The sequence below is a fragment of the Amblyomma americanum genome, chromosome 7 (assembly GCF_052857255.1).
Source record: "Amblyomma americanum isolate KBUSLIRL-KWMA chromosome 7, ASM5285725v1, whole genome shotgun sequence".
NCBI lineage: Eukaryota > Metazoa > Arthropoda > Arachnida > Ixodida > Ixodidae > Amblyomma > Amblyomma americanum.
In genome coordinates this window covers 45,077,180-45,090,064 of record NC_135503.1, presented here as the reverse complement: position 1 = coordinate 45,090,064, position 12,885 = coordinate 45,077,180, and positions in this window count along the sequence as shown.

Below are 12,885 nucleotides of genomic sequence, written 5' to 3'. Positions count from 1 at the left end.
AAGATGACCTAATATCCGCTTCCTACAATCGCAACGCGAAAGCGCGCGGTTTTTGTCTGAAAATTCCATAATATGTTTCATACTTAACCTCAACATCCACAGCACTCGCCCCATCACCTTCACAAGTCTAATTTAGTGTGAACTCTGCCATCGCGTTTTGTTCAGCGGTGATATGCGGAAAAGCCAACTTGAAAAATTTCGCATGGGGCTCCCGTTTGGGGGGGTGAAGGCTACTTCGAGAACAAGCGATCGTGCAAAATCCCTCCTATTTCCACGTTGCGCTGTAGTCCGTGCATCTGTAGTATAAAAAAAAAAACATTTCTTCCGAAGGTGCGGCGAATTGAAACCAGGACTTTCAGATTCCGAGTGAGCACGCAACCCATTGGACGCAAAACCACGTTGCTTCTTGGCCAAAAAAGGTCAACGTATAGTATACGCGTTGCGTTACGACTGTATATGCTAACTGATGCGTCATTAGAAATGAAGAGAATTTTTTTTAAATAATCAAAAATAAAAGAACGATGCTGTCGCATTCAAAGCACGCAGTCTTAGGTGCCCTCCGTAATTTAAATTTATAGGTACTCTCGTCGATTCGGCGCCAATACGAGTTTTATCATGGGCTGTTCGCTGTTTGTGCAATGGACCGTCCTCATAAGGTTTCAGCGCATTTTCGCAGTTGCGGCGGTTTTTTTTTTTTTTTTTTAGGGAGGAATTTGATAACTGGACTTTATGATGATTCGATCAGGCCTTTCTTCCGTTACTCTACTACCTATCATATTATTTTTGGTTATCAGACATGTGTCAATCCATGGATTTAATTTCATTAACCATTTCGCATGACCACATTACAGGCTGTGTCCTCTTATCTGAGTCTTGTTGCCCTGCGCTCTGTTTGCCAAGATTCATGCACCAAATTGCCCGGCTACTTTCTGTAATTACAGGTTGCATACTATTATCATGTCTAATATCAACCATATTATACATTTTAGAGTATGTAACTTTTTGTTTCTTTGTTATGCTGAGTCAGTCTAATTTAGTTTAATTTTGGTTGCAAAGACCGCATACTATTTTGAAAACCAAAATGGCAACAGCATTAGATTATTTACCTTTTTCTAAGATTTTTTCCTTACTGAGCAGATATTTGATATTCGAAAGCATTTTTCTTCAAATTCGTATTCTATTTGTATTCGAAAATTTCAATATTTGCATGCCTGTAGAAAAAATATATGAGCATATTTTTAAACGTGTCGCTTGTGCAGCAATATAATAAGCTGGTTGCATCTTGAATTCTGCTATGTGAAAAAAAAAACGCAATTATAAAGAACACTGCCCACCATTTTCCATTTTCCCACGTGAGCTTGCCATTGCATTCGTCCTGTAATTGGTGCCCTGCAGATATTAAAATATACCTTTATTTGGGATTAGTTTCATGAAACAATAAACGTATATTAGAAGTCGCTAACTGCGAACATTTCAAACCAGTTATTTCAGTTCGGTCAGAACACAATTCTCTATTCCGCACACACACAAATAGCGATATCTAGGAAGAAGTTGATTTGCATTTTTTCATTAGCAATATACCGGCCAGAGGAACCATTACTTGGCCATCGGTCATTGTTTAAAAATGCAAATGCCAAAAAATCTGGATCTGCGCATATCTATTCTTGTGTACTACGGTGGACTATGCCCGCGGACAGGAAGAGGCTGCTTCTGTTGTACGTTAGCACATTTCAACTTTTTTCTGTAATTATGGAAAAGGCTCAAATCATCAACGGCGATTTCGGTGAGATAAAAATTGGCAGTGGCCTATATACGTAACGAGAAATTGATCTGTCGATACCGCCGCCGGACTCTCCTTCTCGTCACACTTGCGAAACGACTGTGATACGGCCACCATGTCATTTATACACGCAGCTGTGCATGCGCAGTTATGCGCATAGCTAGCACGTGGCATCCACGTGTGTCATGCGCGGCCCCAGCGGCGAAGGCCGGCCAGCTGCTCCTCTCTGGTTCCGCGCATGCGCACAACCGCTCTTCCACATGAGTCGGGTGCGGCGCCGAAGCTCTGACGTCACGCGCGGCGCACCTGCTGCTCCTCTCCGGCCGCTGCGCATGCGCACAACTTACCTCTCCGGACCACGGGCGAAATGCTCGATTGGTAGCCAAGTGTAGCTCTCGCTACTAAATGGTGTCTACGAAAAAACATCATTTTCGATGCGCAGCTCAGAGAGAGAGAGAGAGAAAAAGAGACGTTTATACACTGCTCCTAGGGTCTTGGGAGTCTTCATGAGTGGAATCCCTAGACCAGGACTCCTGCGGCAGCTACGGCAGCCTGGGCCCGTTGGACCAGTGAAAGCTGATCTCCGGGTTCCCAGCTGGACAGCGCAACCTCCCGCTGCTCCAGTGCGGCATTGTGTACGACTGGTGCGGTTGTGTTGGCATCCCTATGTGGTGTGGTACGTGTGGTTGTCTCTCCGCACCATGGGCATGTGTGTAGTGGGGTGTCTCTTATTTAGAATAAATAAGCACGGATATGTGTTTGGAGCTGTCTCCAACTTGCAGCCTGCTCTTTAGTGAGGACGTACCGGACGACATTAGATCGACGTACACTGTCCTATTGATCCCTAAGCACACGCACGCATAACTGCACCCAGGCAGGAGGGAAGCAAGGGCTCGGACAATAGAACAGCGCAGCGCTGGCAACAAAGAATCCGTCTTCGTAGATGCGGCCAGCTACCCAAGGCGCAGCTAACAAGAGATATTTTCACGGTGGTAGCGATATCTTGGTAGTTCTAGTGAAGACCTTGTACCCGAGGGGCACCCGTCGGGGATAAAACTTTGCCAGAGGCGAAAAGATAATCTTGGAGACAAAGGTTCTTTCTTAAAGACAATAGGCAAGTTTATGTACACTTATTTACACGGTAAACATAGCAGAGCATAAAAAGAGGAACAGAACTTTGGGAATGTCCAACATGGGAGAACCTGCACTATTGGCAGAGCCGAAGAAGCGGAGCACCTAACCTTAAAACAGAACAACTTACCAAGCTCCGGAGCTCAGATTTTAAAGCATCAGGGCTGGCCTACATTCCGACTGTGCCCAATCAAAGTCATCCGAAATCATGATTGGCCCAGCCACTGAGCCACCCGCCGCGGTGGCTCAGTGGTTCAGTGGTTAGGGCGCTCGGCTGCTGATCCGGAGTTTCCGGGTTCGGACCCGACCGCGGCGGCTGCGTTTTTGTGAAGGCAAAACGCTAAGGCGCCCGTGTGCTGTGCGATGTCAGTGCACGTTAAAGATCCCCAGATGGTCGAAATTATTCCGGAGCCCTCCACTACGGCACCTCCCCCTTTCTTCTTTCACTCCCTCATTTATCCTTTCCCTTACGGCGCGGTTCAGGTGTCCAACGTTATATGAGACATACTGCGTCATTTCCTTTCCCTAAAAACCAACTATTATTATTATTAGTTACCGGGTTCGAACCCGACCGCGGCGGCTACGTTTTTATGGAGGCAAAACGCCAAGGCGCCCGTGTGCTGTGCGATGTCAGTGCACGTTGAACATCCCCAGGTGGTTGAAATTATTCTGGAGCCCTCCACTACGGCACCTCTCTCTTCCTTTCTTCTTTCACTCCCTCATTTATCCCTTCCCTTACGGCGCGGTTCAGGTGTCCAACGACATATGAGGCAGATACTGCGCCATTTCCTTTCCCCCAAAACCAATTATTCTTATATTATTTATCAGCGGCACGAGTTACGCCCCTTGCACTTTTACAATGCGCTGAACTCTCTCTCCACATATATCGAAAGAGCGGGAGAGAAAAAAAAATAAAACCAGGGACTCGCTTTTCTATCGTGGCCTGCAGGTTTCTTCGCACGAAGTAAGCACTACGACAAGTGTAGATAATTTATGTCTGGTGACGGCCTGACTGTTCCCAAGTGTACGACACGCCGATTATGCATCAACGTGGTCCGCAACCGTCATGTTTGTTTCGTGAACTGCCCGTCTGGTTGCGCAATGTCCTCGCGACGCTGACGACCTAACGTCGTGGTGTGTTCCTCGCCTACCTCAAGGAGGTCGTTATCGCTCATTAAGGGAAACGGACTCAGATGTCCTTTGTTCCCGCGTCATCTCTGCCAAAACATGGAACCCCGATTCCCGAGAGCACAGTTCCTTTCTGTAGGGGCCTTGCCGCCTTGCAAGTCTTGCATCCTGTGCGTCATAATCGCGCATGTTTCGTCGAGTTGTCGTGATGACCACGACCTTGTGTAGTCTGCTTTCGCGAGCTTTCGTTTCACATGATCGCCACTGTAATGTGCTCCCTGACCTAACCCGTCTCCACTCTGTTCCTCTCCTGCCTCAAGTAGGAAGTCATTACCGCTTGTCAGAGGGACCTGACTCAGATGTCCTTAGTATTCCCACTTCCTTTCTTGCAAAACAGGGAAACCCGATGCTTGGAGGTCAGCACCCTCGCGTGAAAGCTTTCACTGGTAAGCACGTACTATGGGCGCAATCACACTCGTCCAAAAATCCGGCAACGAAGCGGATTCGCTCGCCGGGAGAACTAGGACCTGTTCTCATCTGTTGACGCCCGGTCGAGGCGGAAACGCCGCGCCGCTGCTGTTTCTCGTTTTTCCACACACTTCCCGGCCACCACGTCACCGCTCGCGGCGTACACAGATATGGTTAGAAAAGAGCATAAATCGATGCTGTCTGTGTACCATAACCGTATGCACGCTTACGTACGTAAACGCAGGCACATTCCCATTTTTAGTTCAGCGTATGCAAACAACCCGCCGTGGTGGCTCAGTGGTTAGGGCGCTCGACTACTGATCCGGAGTTCCCGGGTTCGAACCCGACCGCGTCGGCTGCGTTTTTATGGAGGAAAAACGCTAAGGCACCCGTGTGCTGTGCGATGTCAGTGCACGTTAAAGATCCCCAGGTGGTCGAAATTATTCCGGAGCCCTCCACTACTGCACCTCTCTCTTCCTTTCTTCTTTCGCTACCTCCTTTATCCCTTCCCTTACGGCGCGGTTCAGGTGTCCAACGATATGAGACAGATACTGCGCCATTTCCTTTCCCCCAAAACCCAAGACTCACAACGAAACGCCCAGCCTAGTGGCGCCATCTTCTTGTCAGGACGGGAACTAGTACTGTCAACAAAACCGGCGCTCCTCTTATCCCTAGTAGCGGCAGAATCGTCACTCTTAATAAAAAATAAAGCACATTTATCACTTATACGTTTGCTTATAGGTGAGGTAAGACGAAGCGATGTACCGGTGTCCGATTTATGGCCAGTGAACGCGCTGAAAAAGGCCGCAACAACGACGAATTCATTCCGAGGCGAGGGGTCCTGCGTTCAAGGGCGCCGCCATGTTTTTCGCCGCGGCGGCAGCGAACGCGAAAAATTTGAGTCCAGCCCACGGTGTAAGAATAACGAGTATTCTTGCACCGTGGTCCAGCCCGATCGCCCTCGCCTCGCCGCTTTCCGGAGTTCTAAGTAACGTCCCTAGGGACGGAGAGAACGTAATAATGGCACTGGATATCAAAGGAGCTTTTGACAACGTAAGCCACGAAGCCATCCTGACAGGCCTGGACGATCTGAACTGCGGCAGGAGGGTCTTCGGTTACGTCATAGCTTTCCTCTCAGATAGAACAGCGACGATAGGGCTGGGAGAACTCCGTTCGGAGAAGTTCCACACCCCTAACAATGGAACTCCCCAGGGCTCGGTCATCTCACCTACGCTTTTTAACGTTGCAATGATCAGCCTTGCAAAACAACTTAAGGAAGTCGAAGGAATACACCATGCCATGTATGCCGACGACACCACCATCTGGACAAATACGGGCTCACTAAAAGAAAAGGAAGAAAGACTACAGGAGGCCGCGACCTGCGTAGAGAACTACGTAAAAGCGAGAGGGCTAGCATGCTCCACCGAAAAATCATAACTGCTCAGAGTCTGGAGAGGGAAACAAAACCGCACAGTCCCGAACAGCGACGAGCTTAGGCTCAACGTCTACCTAGAGGGAAAACCCGTACCAGAGAAAACACTCATAAGAATCTTGGGCATGTGGATACAATCAAACCAACGGTGTACACATGCACTTGCTCTACTCAAAGCTTCCGCCCTACAAGTTGCCCGCATGATCACGCGCGTCTACCACAAACGCTTGGGCATGCGAGAAGACACGCTAAAGCTGGTCAGGAGCATGGTGATCAGCCGAGTCACCTACAGTCTTCCATACTACAACCCAGTCAAAAGCGAAGTCCAACAGATTGATGCGATTATACGCAAAGCATACAAAACAGCACTCCATCCACCGCAATGCACATCCACAGAGAAGCTTTTAGCACTAGGACTTCATAACAACTTTGAAGAACTGAGAGAGGCACAACACGTCGCCCAGTTGCAGAGACTACAGCAGACTCCGTCTGGCAGGGAGCTTCTGCAGAAGTTGGGATGCAACGAACAAATACAAGAAATCCAGCGAACCGCGACTATCCCGGACGGCATACGAGGCACAATTAGGGTGACCCCCATCCCCAAGAACATGGACCCCAACATAAACGAAGAACGCAGAAAGGCGAGAGCCGAGTACATCCAAAAATCACTAGCCCGCCAGACAACAACGGTGTATGTGGACGCAGCCACATACCCCAGAACGACGGGACAAAACAACCCCAACGCGGTAGCGGCTGTGATAAACTCGGACATGCGGGAAATCATCAGCGCGTCGCTACGGGACTGCACGGTAGTCGAGGCTGAAGAAGTGGACGTCGCTCTAGCGGCAGCAGAGGGCTACCGGACTAAGCGATCCTTAACAATACTAACCGACTCTCAAACAGCATGCCGAAACTTCATATTAGGCAGAATAGGTCACAAAGCGCTCCGCATACTCCGCTCTGGGGACCGACCCAAACAAAGCACAGAAGAACCAATAAAACATACGATGGTATGGACGCCCGGACACGCGGGAGTGGAAGGCAACCAAGCGGTCGACAGGGTAGCTCGAGGGTACACTTTCTACCGAGCTCCCTCCACAAGCGACCTCGAGGAAGCCGAACCTGTCCCTAGAGATTACTCGGCAATCTTAAACCACTACAAGGGCTGCAGGAAACGGTACCCCCCACCACATAAATCTCTCTCCAGGGAAGACGCCGTCGCCTGAAGGCTGCTACAGACGGGCTCATACCCGAATCTACATACACTCAACAAAATACAACCCACACAATACACAGACAAATGCCCATGGTGCCATGAAACACCCACGCTCTATCACATAACGTGGGCCTGCCAGAAAATAGAGGTGGCACCAAAAATACCAAACCCGAGTGCGGAGCAATGGGAAGGAATGCTCTCCAGCGACCGTCAGGACGTCCAACTTGGGCTAATCCGGCGAGCACAGCTGGCAGCGGCATCCAGCGGAGCCCTGGACTAGGGGCAGACGACCATTGCTAAGAAGACGGACGACACACCTGACTCCGCCAAATTGCTCACCTACTCTCTAGAGCTCAATAAACGTTTTCTTCCGGCGTCAAAAGAGGCCGAATCCGCTTCGCTCGCCGGATTTTTGGACAAGTGTGAACGGGCCGTACACACTAAACAAATTCTCACCCTTAAGGGTGAAGATCAGCTGTCCCTAGACGAACACCCTTTTGGGTGCTAAAAAGGGCGCAGAGATCAGCACCATTCAGGAAGGGTGCACAGCATGAAAGTTTAGAGGGCGCACATCAGGCCAAGGCTTTTGCTTCATGGGTGGGTCAACGTGGAGCAGCCTTCCAACATACATTCGTAGAGGTGTTATGGAAAAATAGTGCCGTTTAATGAGGGTGCAACCATTACATCCTCTAAAGTATCATTAAGTGCACCCTTCCTTAAGGGTGCTGATCTCTGCACCCTTTTTTTAGCACCGAACAATTGGAAGAGGGTGTTCGTCTGGGGACGGGTGATTTACACCCTAAAGGGTGACAGATTGTTCAGTGTGTAGCTCTCTTGCTATGCGCACGTGCACTTTTCCCTGGCGGACTTTCTGGCTGGTTCACATGCAAGCAATTCGACGAATTTACAACTTGCAGTATAACGAGAGCTCTCTTTTCCAACACCAAAAAACCTCCTTCGCAGATGGCACTCTCGCATTCTTCTTCGAAAAGGTAGGAGGGAAATGTCCCTTTTATGTGTATGAGAGGGAGGCTAAAAGGACACACGAGAGCAGGGGTGCGAACGCGAGGAGCGGGTCGATACAGGTACTCGTCAAGGGAATGCACCATTGTAACCTTCCGACAACTTTGGAAAGCTGGTGGTGATTGTCGGGGCTTCAGGTTTACGCAGATTAGGGGTCAGCCCCCCTCACCTTTTCGACCTTTTCGAGTGGAGGGCGACCGGCTGCAAGTGAAAAAGTGAGAAAAGTGGTCTGGGAACGAGGGTTTTTGTTTGCAAGAAACCTTCCTTGTAAGCCAACTTTCGTGCAATTCTGCAAGTTGTCACAGCGGTGCGGCGCTGCGAAGCGTTTCGCGAGCTTTCCTTTGACATGCGTCGCCTCTGCGCGTTTTCTACCGCTGCTGGCAAAAAATATGCGCTTGCAACCGGATTTGGTGGTCTGCAAACACCAAAAAGCGTAATCTGTAAGCGTTATTTTGTAATTTATTCTCATATTTTATGTAAGCAAACATAAATAAATCTTGGATTCCAAGCATTCAACAGCACTTAGTATCATTTCTTTTAAACAAAAGTTTGTGCGTGCGGTGTACAAACTCGCGAGATTCTACCGAAAATAATTTCCAAACATTGAAGCTGGCGAGTCGGCCGAGATGACCGATATCATTACCGAGATTGATGTGTGTGCTCCTTACGATGATTATTTAACTCATCTCCTTTCGCCTTAAAAAAAAAAGGCTTTGCTCTACTGGTCACATCCTCTACTGGACACGTGCCAACGCCGGGCCGTCTTTATTCAGAAGCGGTGCTATACCGCTCTGCCATCGGGGAGAATTTCCAACTTGCCCGAACCTCGCCGCTCCACCCTAAACTAACCCGACTGTAGGATTAATCACTGCGATGGGTGCCATTAATCGACCCAAACGTCTTACGGGGATCAGTGTATAGTCTTAATGAGGGATCATATTTACAGCGATCATATTTTGGGCGTTCTCCCAAAAATCTCCGCTGATTCAGCTTACTCTACGTAACGCGCACTCGGTTGGAAAGTCGTATAGATATGCCTCTGGCCGCAGCATTAAGAGATTTCGTGTCTTTCTTGCAACTCTTGTATTTATTTCTTAGTCAATACGGTGTACAAATTACCTCTTTGGGATAGATGAGGCTAACCAAGAATTTTGGCCCCGCTGAGACCCCTCTTGGCAGAAGATAACGAGCGGCCGGAGCTCCGGAGACCAGTAACACACTGTGCACTCCCAGGATGGCGATATTTACGAGTAGTAAATATAAGGCAAAGCCGTTCAGCGCTGCTCCGAAGAAACTTTCTTACGTTTATTAATGAATTCGTGGTGAGCGCATTAAGAGCTTCATTTTAAATATTTACTCCTCCCTCGCCGAGCGATGCCACTGTGAATCGAAATCGGAAAACAGAAGACACAGTAAACAAGAGTCAGCCAAATGTAATCCTCTTTGCAGCTCTAATAAAGTGGAAATCTGTAGTCTGCTTTCCTATTCTTTCCTATATTCCTTAATTTCCTACTCTTGAACTAAGTTTGGAAAGCATACATGTGGTATGATGACCGTGAACTTTCTGTCACAATCTGGGTTGAGAGAGGGGCTAATATGAGGAAGGAAGGAAGGAAGGAAGGAAGGAAGGAAGGAAGGAAGGAAGGAAGGAAGGAAGGAAGGAAGGAAGGAAGGAAGGAAGGAAGGAAGGAAGGAAGGAAGGAAGGAAGGAAGGAAGGAAGGAAGGAAGGAAGGAAGGAAGGAAGGAATGCTGAACGTAAAAACGCAAAAAACAAGGACACAGAATAAGACAGACAACACCTTGTCCTTGTTTTTTGCGCTTTTACGTTCAGCACGGAAAACCAACTCGCCCAAACGCGGCTATTATTGAAGGAAGGAAGGAAGGAAGGAAGGAAGGAAGGAAGGAAGGAAGGAAGGAAGGAAGGAAGGAAGAGAAGGAAGCAAGGAAGGAAGGAAGGAAGGAAGGAAGGAAGGAAGGAAGGAAGGAAGGAAGGAAGGAAGGAAGGAAGGAGCATTTATTGTATCTATATTAGATCCAGAAGGATGTGACTGGAGCGGGATGGGTGGGGTCCCCAGTTGAAGACGCCAGTGGCCAGTGCTGACTCGAAGGCGATGGTGATTAGCGCTTCCTGGGTCTCCAGGGCGACGCTGGTCAGCTGTACCTCACTGCTTCAAGGCCGCTTCGGGTGGCTTTAAGTGTTGTGGTCTTGCGGGAACAAGCCCAAGTAATGTGCGTTAAAAGTAGGCACCATCGGCATGCTCCAGAATATCGGGTAGGGTTTATACGATGTGAGCGGTGGAGTTTTGGAGATACCGGCTCCTGCGCACGGGCGCTCTCGCGCGCGTCGGAAGCGGGGTTCGGATTACAACAACCGTAGGACCGCGGGGCTCTCGCTGACTCTTTTCTTCATGGCTTTTTTCTTGGAATCCTTTCAGTGCACAACCATCTTTTGTTGAAGGCTTGACGTTCTTTCAGTCGGTTCGAGAGTGGGAGGAGCCAACACCAGGGGCATGGAGATGCATGTCCCTTATCGACGTCTGTCGCGGCGCTGGGCGCGCCAGGTGGTGTCCAGGACGTGGTGTTGCTTGAGAGCGATTCTCGTGAGCGCGTGAGCGTGAGCGCTACGCGGGGTGCACGCACTACCCGCTGTGTATGCGCGGCTGGCTTCCGGAGAGTCCGTAACGATGTGGGAGCTGCGGCGTTGCATGTCCTGAGCTTTGAAGGGGCCCTGAAAGGGGCTGTGATAAAGTTGCGGTATGCGTGGGATGTTAAAGCACGCCGCTTCAAGAATATTGTCCAGCAAGAATTTTTTCAATGCGCTTTGTGGAAGCTGAGTTACCTGTAGTCAAATTTTAAATTTCAGCGTCTTCGCGCCTTTCCCTCTCCTCTCGTCACTTTTTGCACGCTGGAAGGTCGGCACTCCTCCGCCGGCCCCCGGCGGAGCTTCCTGACCCGCCGGAGCAACGTGGCGTAATGATAATAATTGGTTTTTTGGGGAAAGGAAATGGCGCAGTATCTGTCTCATATATCGTTGGACACCTGAACCGCCCCGTGAGGGCAGGGATAAGGGAGGGAGTGAAAGAAGAAAGGAAGAATTAGGTACCGTAGTGGAGGGCTCCGGAATAATTTCGACCACCTGGGGATCTTTAACGTGCACTGACATCGAACAGCACACGGGCGCCTTAGCGTTTTTCCTCCATAAAAACGCAGCCGCCGCGGTCGGGTTCGAACCCGGGAACTCCGGATCAGTAGTCGAGGGCCCTAACCACTGAGCCACCGCGGCGGGTGAGTGGCGTAATGGCCGCGGCCATCGTAGGTTCTTGACGTCTGAATAATCTGACAAATAGCCAACTCTCAAGTTGTATACGCAGTGTTATGATCGTACTTCTGGCCACGCGGGCCGCAGAAAGCGACGTCCAAGAACTGACAACAAAGTCGACAACATCGCGACGGCTGCATGCCGGGTGCTTTTTGTCTCTGAAAAAAAGAAAGGTTGCCTCTTTCCAATTTCCGGTGAAAGAAATTAAAACAAAGTGATGGTGCAAACTGAGGTATGTTTTTTTTGTCGTGGTATATACACGTCTGCGATACGGCGAAACTTTACTGCATGAAATACAATTTAGGTTTTTCTTTTTGCATTCTTTCTTTAAGTGTAGAATCTAGCTTTAACTTGATAAAAAAATGGCAGTGGCTTAGCTCCGCTATGTCGGGATATACGTAGCGGGCAGGGGCGTAGCCAGTGGGGGGGGGGCTTATTGGGCTTCAGCCCCCCCCCCCTCCCCCCGAAATTTTTTCGAACTGTCACGCACCACCGACCAAAACAACCACCGGCGCCGGAAGTCATTCGGATTTTGTCACCTACAGTGTCTTTTTCAGACTAGAAAAGACATTGTGGCGCGAACATTGCTAACTCGGTTCGGATTTCGTGGCAACGCCCATGAACCTGGAGTCATGTAACGCAAGGGGCCCCATCCTAGTACAAACTTTCAAGGGCCCATCGATGGCTCGCTGCTGCGACTAAAATTTCGGTGCAATTACTCGCAATACATGACCGGTGACAGCTGCTGCTGCGCAGTACACTGGAACGAAGGACAGCGTCATTGAGATTTTTCCCTGGCCGTTGCATGCGTACAAAAATGTAAAGGTTCTTGAACGACAAACATTCATTAAAATATCTGTCCTCTACTTGCTAATTTCATGGCCTTTACGTTTTTCTTATCAGCGGCATGCACTGCTTTGGTGGTTCCGGACCGATATAGTCTTCCTGTGATATTTTATTTACTTATTAAATACACAAAAAAACATGGAAGCATTGGTATCAGTTCTGCCTGCCATGAGAGAACGATAAGGGGATAGTTGGTATGACATGATTACAAGACATAAAACTGAGCAGGGGACAAGACGCAGAAGAGAAGCAAACAGGAAGAGCTCGTCCTGTTTGCTTATCTCCTGTGTCTTGTCCCCCGCTCAGTTTTATGTTTTGTAATCATGTCTGCCACGATTTTTAAGGCATACGAATGCATTCTCTTATTTAAAAAATACATATTTCCCTTGTCTAGAGAGTGCGTAGCGTTATCTAATACACAATGGCATTGTCAATGGCAATGGCAATGCAGTTATTATTGTTGCGTTTGATCCTTCTGCAAATTTTATGAGGAGGCCGCGCTGCAAAATGGTTCCCCCCCCCCCCCCTCAAGCAAAATTTC